A 15,025-nucleotide genomic window follows, 5' to 3' on the forward strand; every position below is an offset into this window, starting at 1 on the left:
TAGATAGATAGATAGATAGATAGATAGATAGCGATACACAGACAGACAGACAAATATAGACAGACAGATAGATAGATAGATAGATAGATAGACAGACAGACAAATACAGACAGACAGATAGAGATACACAGACAGACAGACAAATATAGACAGACAGACAGACAGACAGACAGACAGACAGACCGATAGATAGATAGATAGATTCAGTATTCAGTATTCAGTGATTTTCATACTGTTTATGTTAATGTAAAGCTTGAAAGCAGCGCAGGAGGTTTATATGCAGTTATAGAGGCTAAATAATCAGCTGGGATTATTTAGTGAATAAAGACCAGAAGAGAGAGCGAGACAGCCTGCTTCCCCGAGTCTTTTTAACATTAACACAGGGTTCAACAGAAACACCAGTGCAGCAGACGAGCCGCAACAACAGCAGACGAACAAAATGTTACTTTTAGCAAAATAAAAACAGCACAAGAGTCCAGAGACTTGTGTTCTGATCAAGAGAAGACCTCTCTATAAAAAAACCCTCGGCCTCTGAGTCTGAGTGTCCTCCGGATTACGCCCCTACTGATCCACCCTGCTTCTGCTTTAAGGTCAGGCCAAGCTTTCAGCCATTTTTGATAATGGCAGGGGTTCAACCGACAGTGACCGACTAATGAGAGTTTAATCTTTGGCCCCATCATGAAGAATTAGTCCTGATTATATTAACGCTCTAACTGGATGCTTCATTTAGAAGGAGAGCAATGGGAGGAACAGCGTGAAATGGCATCCAGCAGAAACGTCCAAATCCATCTCCAAAGACTGTAGCCTGAGCGAGCTACAGCGGAAAGAAACTGAATTACATCCTTCCATCGGTTTTAATCCAGTTCCTGCACCGGGAAGGACGTATTAAAGAGAATGCACATGGAATATGGGAGTTATAGTAAAAAGAGCATGCACTCAAATAATGTTAATATTCAGCGACTTTTGATTCACCCTGTATGCTTGCATCGAAAAAAAAGCTTTGGAAAAAATACCAATAATTAAAAATGATGAGTTTTAGATTTTACCCAATTAAAAACTCTGGAATATAATCAAGAGGAAGATGGATGATCACAAACCATCAAACCACCAAACTGAACTGCTTGAATTTCTGCACCAGAAGTAAAGCACTAACTCTAACTGAACTCTTAAAACTAGAATATATGAATATGAACTTGTTTTCTTTGCATTATTTGAGGTCTGAAAGCTCTGCATCTTTTTTGTTATTTCAGCCATTTCTCATTTTCTGTAAATAAATGCTCTAAATGAGAATATTTTTATTTGTAATTTGGGAGAAATGTTGTCTGTAGTTTATAGAATAAAACAACAATGTTCATTTTACTCAAACATAAACCTATAAATAGCAAAATCAGAGAAACTGATTCAGAAACTGAAGTGCTCTCTTCATTTTTTTTCTCCAAGAGTATTGTTCACACTATAAGATGCACTGGATTATAAAATGCATTTAAAAAAGACATTATAAGGAACTTCTAATCTAGTCTCAAAAATTGGTGGTGGTGGGGGGGGGGGGTAGCTAACTAAGTTAAAACCCCTTAACAGACCAGCAATTTTGTCGATTTTCTGCCTGATATTTCACACCTAAATCTTGAAGATTTCATTTCTATTCAAGCATTATGTATAAAAGGTTTCATGTTTGATAATAAACATCACTAATTTTTTTTTATTCAAATATGTAATTGTAATAGAAATTATTTTTTTAAAAAGTGTAAAAGTAAATCTGCAACTTTCAAAAAAATATGATCAATAATAATATCATAAAATTGTCTCTTTCATAAACTTTTTAAACATTTTAAAATCTGTATTTTCCTGAATACAAATCAAACATGTATTGTGCTCCAAAACTTTCATTTACAGTTACAGTTGTCTGGTTTTATGTCTATTTTTAAAATTATTAAAAAGTGGAGTAGAGAGAGAACAGGCAGCTTCTCCACGTGTCCTGTAGGAGATTCTAAAAAAGCCCTCAAATTTTGAGAATGTAAGGAAGTTATTTTACTGCAGAGAAAAATGTTTTTCTATCACCTACACTTGTAGCCTGTATACAAGACAAGGCATATAAACAGGTTTTCAGTAAAGATAAGCTAAGTAAATAAAACTGTAAAAAAAAAAAAAAAAAAAAAAAAAACATTTTCTTTTAAAGTTAACCGAGTGCTGGATGTAAATCTACACAGATTTCTCTTCTAAAAACTGTTTATTTGTTTGAGTAAAGTGCTTCTGTTTATTTTCAGTAAGCTTAGATTCCTAAATTTCTCCAGCACTAAGGCTGGAGCATTCGCATTAGCGGTTAACTGTTTGCGAGAAATGCTAATGCTGCTCCAGCAGTGCTAGCCGGGGTTAGCAGCAGGCTACAGGCCGGTAATACTCACCTCTGAAAGGGGAAAAAGAGGTTAGCGGCTAACGCTAATACTGCTCCAGTCTCGGTGCTGGAGAAACTTTACTAAAACTCCTGTATAACTCTGTACTTCAGTGGAGCGTCTTTACTGCTCCTTAATACCTGACTAGTAGAATTTATAGATAAGGATTATAAGGCTGATGACGATTTTTGGGAAAATTAAAGGATTTTTAAGTGTGCCTTATAGTGCGAAAAATATGGTATTTTATTATTATCTCTTTATTTTATTTTAACAAGTAACTGAACTGTGGGAATACAATTAATGTACCTAGTGACCTAATGTACCATATGTAATGTGAAATGACAATAAATCTTCCTTGAATCCTTGGATTCTTCAATTGATCAAAGTCAACAGCAGGTTTTATCAAGAAGTTGATAATTTGCATCAACTCCAGATGGACACAGATACATATCATTTAGTCTCTATGAAAAAGATCCTGAAAACTCCTGGAAAATAGAGTAAAATCATCCCAAATGTATTTAACTGATCTAATATTTGCTGTTTTAAAGCTTATTTTCTAAGCTTTGTGTATTCTTTGTGTTTCTTTATGTTTTATGGCATATCTACAAAATATAGATTACATCTGACTAAATCTGACATTTATTTTACTCTAGTCTTGGATACACAGACTGCATTATTAATATTGTGACATGTTAGATCACTGACTTTAATATTGCAGTTATTGCTTAACCTGATGTATAACTCTGTACTTCAGTTTTCAGAATGACTTTACTGCTCCTTAATACCTGACTGATAGAGTTCATACATAAGGAGCACCGGATTATAAGGAGCTCTGATGATTTTTGGGAAAATTAAAGGATTTTAAGTGCACCTTATACAGGCCCGTAGCCAGGGGGGATCGAAGGGTTCGTTCGATCCCCCCCCCCCCCCGCCTGCCCCCAGAGTAGTGACGAGTAAGAAAAATTGTTAATGTTTCTCTTTACACATTTTGTTCAGACTGTTTTACCCCAATCCAGTAGGTGGCGGTAATTCCCCCATTTCTGTTCTTAGCTTGTGGAAAGAATAAGAATCAGGGGAAAGTTACTTGAGAAAATGGGTAAAAAAGAAGACAAGGAGCGAAAACGGAAGAAAACGGCGGTAACATTGTCCCAAAATATTGGTGACTTGTTCAAAAAAGGCCCAAAATCGGTAAGTTGCTGAGTGCAGGCTTCTATTTCTTTACAACTCCCCTGCGTTAAAAGTGCCGGGCTCTGCTTAGCCCAACAGTATAATTGTACATGTAACACCGGATTATTACTGTTATTATTGCGATAACTCCAAAGTCTGGATTTTAGTTGATTTTTAAGAAATGTAGGTTAAGTGACAATAACATTCAGTCACTCACTTTGCAGTTCTGACGATCAAGCTAGGGTGTATTTTACTCTCAACATGCCTGTTGCTCCTAAGGCCATATATAAAATACAGTATAGAGGTGTAAAAAGGGGGTTAACCTCTTAACACGCCCTGGCCCCCCGGCGGGCCAGAAAAATATGATATTTAATATCTGGCTGTGTTTATGAATACTTATAGGTTCAATGTAGACACCCAATATGCCATTTTAAAGCTTTTCAGTTATCTAGCCTATTTAGCCGTATCTCCTTTCAGAAAATAAACATTTGGGGCGAAATATGCCTGGTTTATGAAAGTTATGAAATATTATTTTCATATTTACGTTTTTCGTACGTCCATATTTGATCGAATGTGGACATGTTATACACCATTCGAACCGTCTGCCTCTCCGGATTACGGAACTGTGTTTAGAGTTTAAATCTGCTTGTGTTTCGCTTTGTGTTTACCTCAGGACACTCGAGACACACACCCAACCCCCTCCAGCGCTTCCCCCACACTCTTACCTTCAAAACGCCTCCAAACTTAAGAAAATCCATCAATCCAGTCACCAGTAATTCTCACATATATCCAAACAGTGCTTGAAATAATTTGAGGCAGAAAAAAATATCAACTTTAACGCGTTATTAAAAGCGGATTATTGGTCGCTCCACGAATCCACGCATATCTAATGAATCAGCAGACCCTCACAGACCAGACGGCATGCAAATGAGCTCTGTCAGCCAATCAGGCGCCGAGTTCAGCGAGCTGAAGGGGGGAGGGGGGGTGGGGGGCAACGAAGTCCCAGCACAGTTATAGGAAGATTTTAATAAGACAGAACACTTCAATTTATATTATTATTAATTCATGTTTACGTTTTAATGACCATACCGATAGTGTTCCTAATGAAGTAATTCTTATCTATTTATGTCAATAGTAGAGAGATAGACAATAAAGGACAGCAACATCAGAGACAGACAATGGAGGGCAGCAACAGAGACAATGGAACAAAGCAACAGACAACTGAGGTGAGCAACAGAGACAGACAATGAAGTCACATCACAGATGTAGGAAGTTTGAGTAACACTTACATTTATATCAAATGTATGTTAACAGTGGGGAGCAACAGACGAACAAATAAGGACAGCAACAACAGATTCACAACAAACTTATAATAAATAAAATATGTCTAAATTAAAAGGTTTGAAGTGTGCTCGTGTATTTAGGGGGCATTGGAGTAGAGAGCCAAATGAAGTCCACTTTTGGGGGAAAAAAGATCCCCCCCCATCACAATGCTGGCTACGGGCCTGTTATAGTGCAGAAAATATGTTATGCCTGGTTTTAGCAAAATATATTTTCAGTGCATTACTGTATTTTTCACACTATAAGGCGCACCAGAATATGAGTATCACTATCAATAAACATCAAATTTCTGGTCTATTTTCATACATAAGGCTCACCGGATTATAAGGCACATAATGCACCACTAGTAAGGAACAGGGGTGTCGCCATGTTTTCCTTCTAATTCAGCAGATCTCTCCATTGGTTATCGAAACCTGTAAAGCTAAGCTAAGTTAAATAAACTAAACTGTAATTCTTAAATAAACATTTTCTTTAAAAGTTAAACGAGTGCTGGATATTAATTTACACAGATTTCTCTCCCAACAAACTGTTTATTTTTGCGTGAGCAAAATGCTTCCATTTATTTACAGTAATCTTAGATTACCAGATTTCCAATAAGGCTAACCGCTTATTCCGCCTAACTGCCGCCCGACAATACTACATAGAGAAATCTTGAGTGTTCCGGTTAAGCAGGGTGATATTAGCTAGTGTTTTTTCCCGCGTAGCTTATTTTAACACAGTAAAACACATAGACTAGGCTAATGATCCTCCAGCAGTGCTAGCCGAGGGTAGAAGCAGACTACCTCTGAATGACCGAATGGCTAGCAGAGTTAGCAGGTAATGCTAATGATTCTCCAGCAGTGCTAGCCAGGGTTAGAAGCAGACTACAGTCCGATAATACTCACCTTTGAACAAAAGCGAAAGAGCTAGCGCTTGGCGGGTAATGCTAATACTGCTGGAGAACTAAACTGAAACTCCTGTATAACTCTGTACTTCAGTGGAGTGGCTTTACTGCTCCTTAATACCTGACTGGTAGAATTCATACATAAGGAGCACCGGATTATAAGGAGTACTGTACAATTTTGGGGAAAATTAAAGTATTTAATTAAAGTAACTTTATAATGCGGAAAATACGGTACTTAAACCACATTTACAGCTTAATTCAGATGGTTTTAAAACGTCCCAGGAGTCTGAAAGCTAAGGAAACTCAACAGAGTGAGTATTAACTGAATTCTGTCTCTTGGCCTTTATTTTAAAATCTGTTTTTTTTAAGAAAGCCGAACAGTAAAGTCCAACTATGACGGATGACAGGCTGAGGGCAAGTGATCGCTCCATCTGGTGAGGGGATGACAGGGAAAAGCAGGGCTGGAGTGAACGTGGCCTCCTCGCGATGGTGAGCAGCCAGAGATCGTGCTTCAGGGTGACTCAATGTCACACATTCAGCCTCGTCAACAGCGTGGCATTTGATCCGAACATGCCGGTCGTGACGAACAAGATTTCCACCAAATATCAGAAAGGAAAGAAAGAAAGAAAGAAACTCAATGAAGGTAGAAAGGTCAGGACTAAAGAAATATAGCTGTCAGTGGTCTGAACCAAGCTGTGGACTGAAAAAGAAGAATATTCTCCTCTAAAAGCCCACTCCTGACTTATGCATACTTTCTAAAGTGGTATTTTCAGCCGACCCCTACTTGTTCTTTTCTTTCTGTTCATTTTTTGCATCCGTGTCCAATTTTTTTTTCACCTCAGAGGGTGGTGCTCTCAGTTACTGTGGAGAAATGATTTTTTTAAAATCTAAAGTATTGGTGTCCCAGACCACTTCAGTCTCTGAATCAGTTTCTCTGATTTTGCTATTTATAGGTTTATGTTTGAGTAAAATGAACATTGTTGTTTTATTCTATAAACTACAGACAACATTTCTCCCAAATTCCAAACAAACATATAGTAATTTAAAGCATTTATTTGCAGAAAATAACAAAAATGAGAAATGGCTGAAATAGCAAAAAAGATTCAGAGCTTTCAAACCTCAAATAATGCAAAGAAAATGCTAAAGAAATTATAGGATTTCAGCTCTTACTCATGAATAATCGTACATGGAAACATATTGCCTCTGATTGGCTAACAGCACTGCGAGGAAGACATTTTTACACTAATAACAGTCTTTGTAATGTTATATGTTACTTTACAACATGTGTAATAATGCCCTGCTAAGTGCAGTTCAGCCACTGACCTAGTCTTAGAGTCTCTGTAAAACACCAAATCCACCGGAGATCCTATTTAAACCTATAGTTACTTACACACAGAGGTGGGTAGTACAGGTCCAGAAAGTAAAAATCCACTCCGGGTAAACTTTTACTACTTTTAACTAGTGTAAACAGAACTGTTCTAAACATCTAAACACCTATCTATCTCAATTGTACTTGGCTGGTGGTGTTTTTCCTCCGTAGACTAATTCTAACCATTTGTTTCTTAGCTCTGAATTACTGAGTAAAGTTTATAAACACTGATGTGTTATTCGCACAAATAACACAGGAATGAACTGCATGCTGTTTCTAGCGCTGTTAGTTGTTAGCAATCTGACGAGACGGCATCGCTGCCCGGCTTCAGCTCTGCTGTCTGTGGGCGGTCCCAAGCCGAGGTGGGCAGGGCCATGAATACTAATTCACGGGTTGATGTAGACACGGTGCTTTTCCTGAACAACGCGCCTTTTCTGAATATTTTCTTTTACTAGCTGCTGCAGACAATGGAGGAAGAGTTTCAACAATGTGCAGCAAAGCAGCAGAGCCGACTGCAGTGACAGAGCAGCACAGGTACAGGTGGGGCTGCAGAGAGGGGGTTTAGTGGGTGGGGGGCGGAGCCTGACAGCTGGGTAAATTGATATTGAAAAATTGCTCCTTGTGCCACAAAAATGTCAGCGCAGGAGTGAGCTGACCTTTCCACTTCCTATTATTAAGGGTTTAAATATTTCACCCAAAGCTGTACATACATCACACCTCCCCTCTCAGCCATCACACACACAAACACACACACACACACACACACACAAGCACCATACAGAGAAGCTAATTTCCCTCAGCAATAAAAAATATATTAAAGTAGTATATAAACTAGGGGTGTGCAATATTATATGGTATACAATATATCGTGACACAGAAATATCATGATATTAAAAATCCATATCGTGATAATAGGGCTGTTCTGTCTTAAAAGTAGTCTATTATTTACTGTGAAGCTTTAGGTGTATTTATTGTATAATTGTTTTAGTTTGCAGTTTATATGCATGCACTAAATATTCTGCAATATTATTTGCTGTATTATATTATTTTATGCTATATTATTTATTTTGCCACATTATGATTATTCTGTTATACTATTATACTATATTCCTGAAATTGATTAATTATTTTAGTTTTCCTATATCGCCAAGTATATCGTTATCGCAAAAATACCCTGAAATATCGTGATATTATTTTAGAGCAATATCGCCCACCACTAATATAAATACTGCTCAAAATCCAAAATCCCATCCTTAGTGCTGATAGTCTATATAAGAATATTATATACTGATCTATGATCTACACCTTTACTTTACAAATTGCTAATAAGTTGGTAATAATATGGTAATACTATGGTATAAAAGTATTTATCCATAAATTAAAAATATTAATTTTCTAATTGTAACTGATGAATAAATGGAGGTAATACAACAATACAACAAATACAAAATGGTCAAGTAATTGATCTGTAAATACAACTTATCATAATACTACCATAATATTAATATTACCATATTATTACCCACTTATTAGTAATCTGTAATGTGCTACCCCTTTAAAGATATATGTTTTTCTATTTAATAAATGAGCTTAGAATCAAGGGAGTGGGGCCGTGTTTAACCCCTTTTGGTCCAATCACTAACCCTTTACTAACCCTTTACTTGTATTAGGGGAAAAAAGGAATACAAATAATAAATAAATAATTATTAGTGCTTTTAGGAGATGTATTTAATTAATTACAGACTCTGTTAATGTTATTATACATATTGTTATTGGAATTAAAACAATATTGGAACGGTTTTAGGTATGTTATAGATTTTTATTGATTCATTTGTATCAGAGAGAGTAATGATTTTACCAATTTAAAGCTTCTAATTGATTTATTTAGCATAGATAGATAGATAGATAGATAGAGAGATAGAGAGATAGAGAGATAGATAGAGAGATAGAGAGATAGATAGAGAGATAGAGAGATAGATAGAGAGATAGAGAGATAGAGAGATAGAGAGATAGATAGATAGATAGAGAGATAGAGAGATAGATAGATAGATAGATAGATAGATAGATAGAGAGATAGAGAGATAGAGAGATAGATAGAGAGATAGAGAGATAGATAGAGAGATAGAGAGATAGATAGAGAGATAGAGAGATAGATAGATAGATAGAGAGATAGAGAGATAGAGAGATAGAGAGATAGATAGATAGATAGAGAGATAGAGAGATAGAGAGATAGATAGAGAGATAGATAGATAGATAGATAGATAGAGAGATAGAGAGATAGAGAGATAGATAGAGAGATAGAGAGATAGATAGAGAGATAGAGAGATAGATAGAGAGATAGAGAGATAGATAGATAGATAGAGAGATAGAGAGATAGAGAGATAGAGAGATAGATAGATAGATAGAGAGATAGAGAGATAGATAGATAGATAGATAGATAGATAGATAGATAGATAGATAGATAGATAGATAGATAGATAGATAGATAGAGAGATGTAGATAGAGAGATAGATAGATAGATAGATAGATAGATAGATAGATAGATAGATAGATAGAGAGATAGATAGAGAGATAGAGAGATAGAGAGATGGATAGATGGATAGATGGATAGAGAGATATAGATAGATAGATAGATAGATAGATAGATAGATAGATAGATAGATAGATAGATAGATAGATAGATAGATAGATAGATAGATAGATAGATATCAAATTGACCCGTTTTAAATTTTGAAGATGTAGAAAAATAGTTATTTAAAAGTTATGAAAAGTTTTTCAGTATGAAACTTCAGTAAAAGTTTTTAATTAAAACTATTGGGTTTTTTGTTGTGTTGGTCTTTTTTTTTTAAGTAATAAAGTAGTAAAATAATAAAAAACTTTTTTTTAACATGCATTTTTTTATGAAAAATTAGTGAATTATCCTAATTGAAGCCTTACCAGTTAGAGATAAGGAACAGCATTACACTAAATATTGCTAGAATAGTTAGTAATGGAATTAGTAATTCAATTTACACACTGCTTGTTAGGATGTTTTTTTTGGGTTTATTTTGGCTAATTAAAAAAAAAAAAAAAAAAAAACATTCACCAGGTCAAACTGACCCGAGAACACCATTTATAATAAAGAACTGAAAACCCTTTTATTTTATTTAATTATTATTATTATTAATCACAGTGCAGTTTCTTGTGAAGATCCCTTTTGTACTCTTGTGTTTTAAAACTGTCGTTTTTTTGTAAAGAATCGCTGCACCAAAACGATGATGAATTACGCAGTGAATCAGTGATAACGGTAATCCACATGACTTTGAAACTGTAATTCACTGTAGCTCCATACAGTACAACCAGTTCTCAGAGCAGCCATTAAAATCTTCAGAGTCGAGGAAGCGTGTCAGAGGATGAATTTTAATGGCTCGGTGGCGTATCGGCTCTACGGAAGCAGATCTGTACCTGTATTATTATTTTTTTATTTTTTCTCCCCAGAACCCTCTCTGGATGATCCGGTAATGAGCCATCTGTCATTGTCATTGTAATTAATCTGCTGGTATTTAGTGGATAATGAGATGCTGTCGTGTCGTCTTGTCTTTTCTCTTTTTCTGTGTCGGTGTGCGGCGCGCGGGGTGGAATCGCTTTTGGTTGGCGAGGCCGGGTGACGGCGAGGTGTCTGGCACGTCGCTCCGAGTCCAGCTGCGGCCTCTTGTTTACTTCTGAGCCTTTTATAACTGCCTGTCATCCAAAGGGCTGCTGTGTGGCAACCTTGTTTTAGAGCCACTGACAAATGTCACGGTGGAGCCGGTGGGAGGTGGTAGGCGAGGGGGGGTTTGGGTTTACAGGGTGCCGCAAACACTACAGTTCCTTAAAGCAGCGAGGTATTCTCTCCTCCACATCAGCGAGCAGCGCAGCGGCAGAATCATATGGGCCGAGACGTGTTTCAGGAGACACTCGAGAAAAGTGCCAAATTCACTGAGCGAATCCTGGATGAACGGCTTTCCACATGGACTGGAAAATCTTTTTCAATCATAAGTGAAAATTAAACGGTGAGCCGCACGGCCACTCCGCTCCAGATGGAAATTGCACTGCCACATGCAATATCTCACACGGTGGTATCGCCTTCCCATCCGCGGTCGCATCACTTCCTGCTTCATCCAGTAATGCAAGAAACAGGGATTTCCCCGAAGAGAGAAAGGCAGTTTATATACGAATATCTGTGCAAACGGAGCGGTGGCACCTTGACCATGTGCTGATTCTATGATTCAATGAATCGAGGATTCAAGGCCCAATCCAATTTAAGCATCTTATGGATGCATTTAGCTTAATATGAAAAATGAAAATTGTTCATCTAGTGCTGTGCGATATGACAATAAATATATCGTCCCTATCGTTTCTACCGTAACTTCATCAATTATTCATGTAAATATATAAAGTAGACATGCGCAGACACACCGGTTTGCGACCTGCTTTACGTTATTAAACTCATGAGAGCTGAACAATGGAGACGCATTGTTCTTTTGAAAAAATTAGCTACTGCATCTACCTCATCTGTTTTCATTTGATACATATATATTGATACACTAAAAGGTAGTAATTCACAAGGATATTAATTTTGTCATATTTTTCGAAAAGAATAACTGAAAACACTCTTAAAATGTGGTATATCATGATATATATTGTTATCGTGATATAAAAAATTCCATATTGTGATGTACGATTTTTCCCATGTCGCCCAGCACTAGGTTCATCTCACATGAAGAGAGCAAGACAGTTTGCGACGATCTGTGCAAACGGAGCGGCGGCACCTTGACCATGTGATGATTCTATGATTCAATGATTCAAGGATTCAAGGATTCAAGGCCCAATCCGATTTCACTCCTTGACCCTACCTCTTGTTTTTGATTGTAACCCTTCCCCTTTAGAACAGAGTTAGAAGGGGAAGAGGTGAAATCCTCCTCCTACACTGTTAGTAATGGGGAATAAAAAACTTTTGCATAAATTAAAACATCAAGTTATTACAACTAAAGGAGAACTTGATTTATTTCTAAGGTAGCCCAGAGGGAATTACTACACACTGATCATCCTGCCATGTGACTATTACGCATGACGATGCTTTAAAGATATATCGTGCATCCCTATAGCACACTTCATGTTACCAGGCTGAAGTGACTCAAATACGATTTGAATCACCTTTATATGTGGTCCTAAATCAAACACATATCCAATCCACAGACACGCGACATGAATGTGAACGTTCAAATCAAACGGAATTCATGCGTCTTTTTGCTTTTACGCATTAACATTAGCAATAGTGCTTCTCTCTCGTACCCACACTGCATCTCTTGGTGCAGTTGTACAGCTATAGCTGAAAAAAAAACAGCAAAAGCAAACCGCCTGTCCTTTTTTCACCTCCTGGACCTGAGCATGAACTTCAGAGCAGCTGTTTACTCTCCACTCCAGCAAAAGATGCTCCACATATGAGCTGCTAACTCATCCATTTCCCTTTATAAAGCTACGAGTCTCTCCTCTCTCTAATATGAGGGTTTTTGTTGATGGTGAAGAAGGAGGTGTTTATACAGGAATCAATGTGGGTAATAATAAGATCTGGGATTAGAAGTGTGAATTCAGCTGTAACTGGAAATATCTGCACTGATAAACTGTGCTGGACTGAGGAGCACAGCTTTCAACACGTGCTCACGTTCACAAGCACGTGCCCAACCATGTGGATGATGGAGGCCATGCGGTTACCTCGTGTTTACCCCTGCCCGCCCCTCTCACGCTCCCCCTCCCGCTCATGCTTCTCAGGCAGCAGCAGCCGGTCACTCACACAGACACAGAGACAGCGCTGTGTATCTACAGTACTTCTTGTGTGAAGAATCAGAACATTGCAACATGACACGTTTGATTTACTTGCCTTAAGTGACATCAAACGTCCTGCAATGTGACTAACTGCGCATGCACACATTGCAATGCCGATGCTTTAAATGATATATTGTGCAGCCCTATAGCACACTACATGTAAAACCACTGTTACAAGAAGGTCAGTTTTTTGCGCACCTTCTGATGATGCCGCAACTAGAGACACAAAAGAGCTTCTTAAAGTATCAATGGTTGTTTATTGACTCGCTCACATCTGAGCATCAACCAGAACCCCTTTTGAAACCTTTAGCTCTCTAGCGTATAGAAGCTGTAGCGAATCCAATTTGTAGATAAATGGGGGTGAAGCCGTGGCAAAGTGAAATGTCAGTAAGCTTGAGATTAATGCAGTATGTTTGGGAGCAGTCTCACATTCTTCATTTCGTACTTGTGTCTCATCAAGTGCTTTTATTATGGCGGTCATTTGCAGGACCCTCTGATGGGATCGATTTCTTAGACTTATTGACGGAGAAACAGACGGCGTCCCTCGTTCACGTCGACGACCACAGAGAGCTCGACTCTTCGAGAGGAAGCAAAGTGGGAAAAATGGAAATTAATTTGAAAGCAGCGTAAACCCAGAGCTGCTGTAATGAATGGAGCACTCTGAGGTTATGCGAGTGAGATGGGTCTTGTGGGAAGGCTCTTCGTGGAGAGCTAAATGGGTGGATATGGGCGATTGATGTGGGAGGTTTGGTGTCGAGAAGTGCTGTAAAAGCCACACTGACTAACCGCAGAAAGAGCTGCTGTGCACAGGAAGGTATCTCCTGGGAGCCGGTGATAAAACAAGCCCAGAACATCACTGAAGCCTCAGATTTACGAGCATGTAGTCATCACTGAATGTGTTCAGGCTTCTGATTCAGCGTTTAATAGCATCATACAGCTCTGAAAAAAAATGAAGAGAGCACTTCAGTTTCTGAATCAGTTTCTCTGGTTTTGCTATTTATAGGTTTATGTTTGAGTAAAATGAACATTGTTGTTTTATTCTATAAACTACAGACAACATTTCTCCCAAATTACAAATAAAAAAAAGTTTTCATGCATCTTGGCATCAGGTTCTCCTCCACCAGTCTTACACACTGCGTTTGTGGGTTGGTAGGTAAGAAGGTAGGTAGGTAGGTAGGTAGGTAGGTGGGTTGGTAGGTAAGAAGGTAGGTAGGTAGGTAGGTAGGTAGGTAGGTGGGTTGGTAGGTAAGTAGGAAGGTAGGTGGGTTGGTAGGTAAGTAGCTAGGTAGGTGGGTTGGTAGGTACTGTAGGTAGGTGGGTTGGTAGGTAAGTAGGTAGGTAGGTGGGTTGGTAGGTAAGTAGGTAGGTAGGTGGGTTGGTAGGTAAGTAGGTAGGTAGGTGGGTTGGTAGGTAGGTAGGTGGGTTGGTATGTAAGTAGGTAGGTGGGCTGGTAGGTAGGTAGGTAGGTAGCTAGGTAGGTGGGTTGGTTGATAGGTAGGTAGCTAGGTAGCTAGGTAAGCGGGGTGGTAGGTAGGTAGGTGGGCTGGTAGGTAGGTGGGTAAACGGGGTGGTAGGTAGGTAGGTGGGCTGGTAGGTAGGTGGGTAAACGGGGTGGTAGGTAGGTAGGTAGGTGGGCTGGTTGGTAGGTAGGTACTTTATTGATCCTAAATTAAATTTAGCAGCCAACAGAAGTGGCTTCTGTGACTACAGAAACTTTAGTGAATGATACATATTCCTATTTTAATAAAGAAAGGGATTATGAATTGGTTTATTAATTGTAACAGAGAATACACTGATGTCTGCAGAGATCCCACTGCGTCTGCAGAGATACCATCAATGACAGCTTACCAAACTGAAAGTCAATGAGGTTAAGTACTGCAGCAGAAGGAAAACCAAGGAGTCGTATGCAGGCCATCCTTATTGTCTTAACATTTAAACTAAGAGAATGCAAAATTCAAAAACTCTAAACAAAACAGCAGCACAAATCATTCTCCAACCATAGAGCAGTTATCACTGTGCCCTCCTCCACCC

The 15,025-nt window shown here is 38.2% G+C and overlaps 1 protein-coding gene and 1 long non-coding RNA gene across 3 annotated transcripts in view; one reads left to right on the forward strand and one right to left on the reverse strand.

The window, feature by feature from the left end:
• The window catches only part of grik4 (glutamate receptor, ionotropic, kainate 4), a 1,128,391-nt gene that overhangs the window by 1,023,254 nt on the left and 90,112 nt on the right, over nucleotides 1-15,025 (reverse strand). The window lies entirely within an intron of this gene.
• On the forward strand, nucleotides 3,329-5,065 carry LOC125782615 (uncharacterized). The gene is made up of 2 exons (XR_007425337.1): nucleotides 3,329-3,578; nucleotides 4,693-5,065. It is a non-coding gene; the product is annotated as an uncharacterized LOC125782615 (long non-coding RNA).

The sequence above is a fragment of the Astyanax mexicanus genome, chromosome 18 (assembly GCF_023375975.1).
Source record: "Astyanax mexicanus isolate ESR-SI-001 chromosome 18, AstMex3_surface, whole genome shotgun sequence".
Taxonomy (NCBI): domain Eukaryota; kingdom Metazoa; phylum Chordata; class Actinopteri; order Characiformes; family Acestrorhamphidae; genus Astyanax; species Astyanax mexicanus.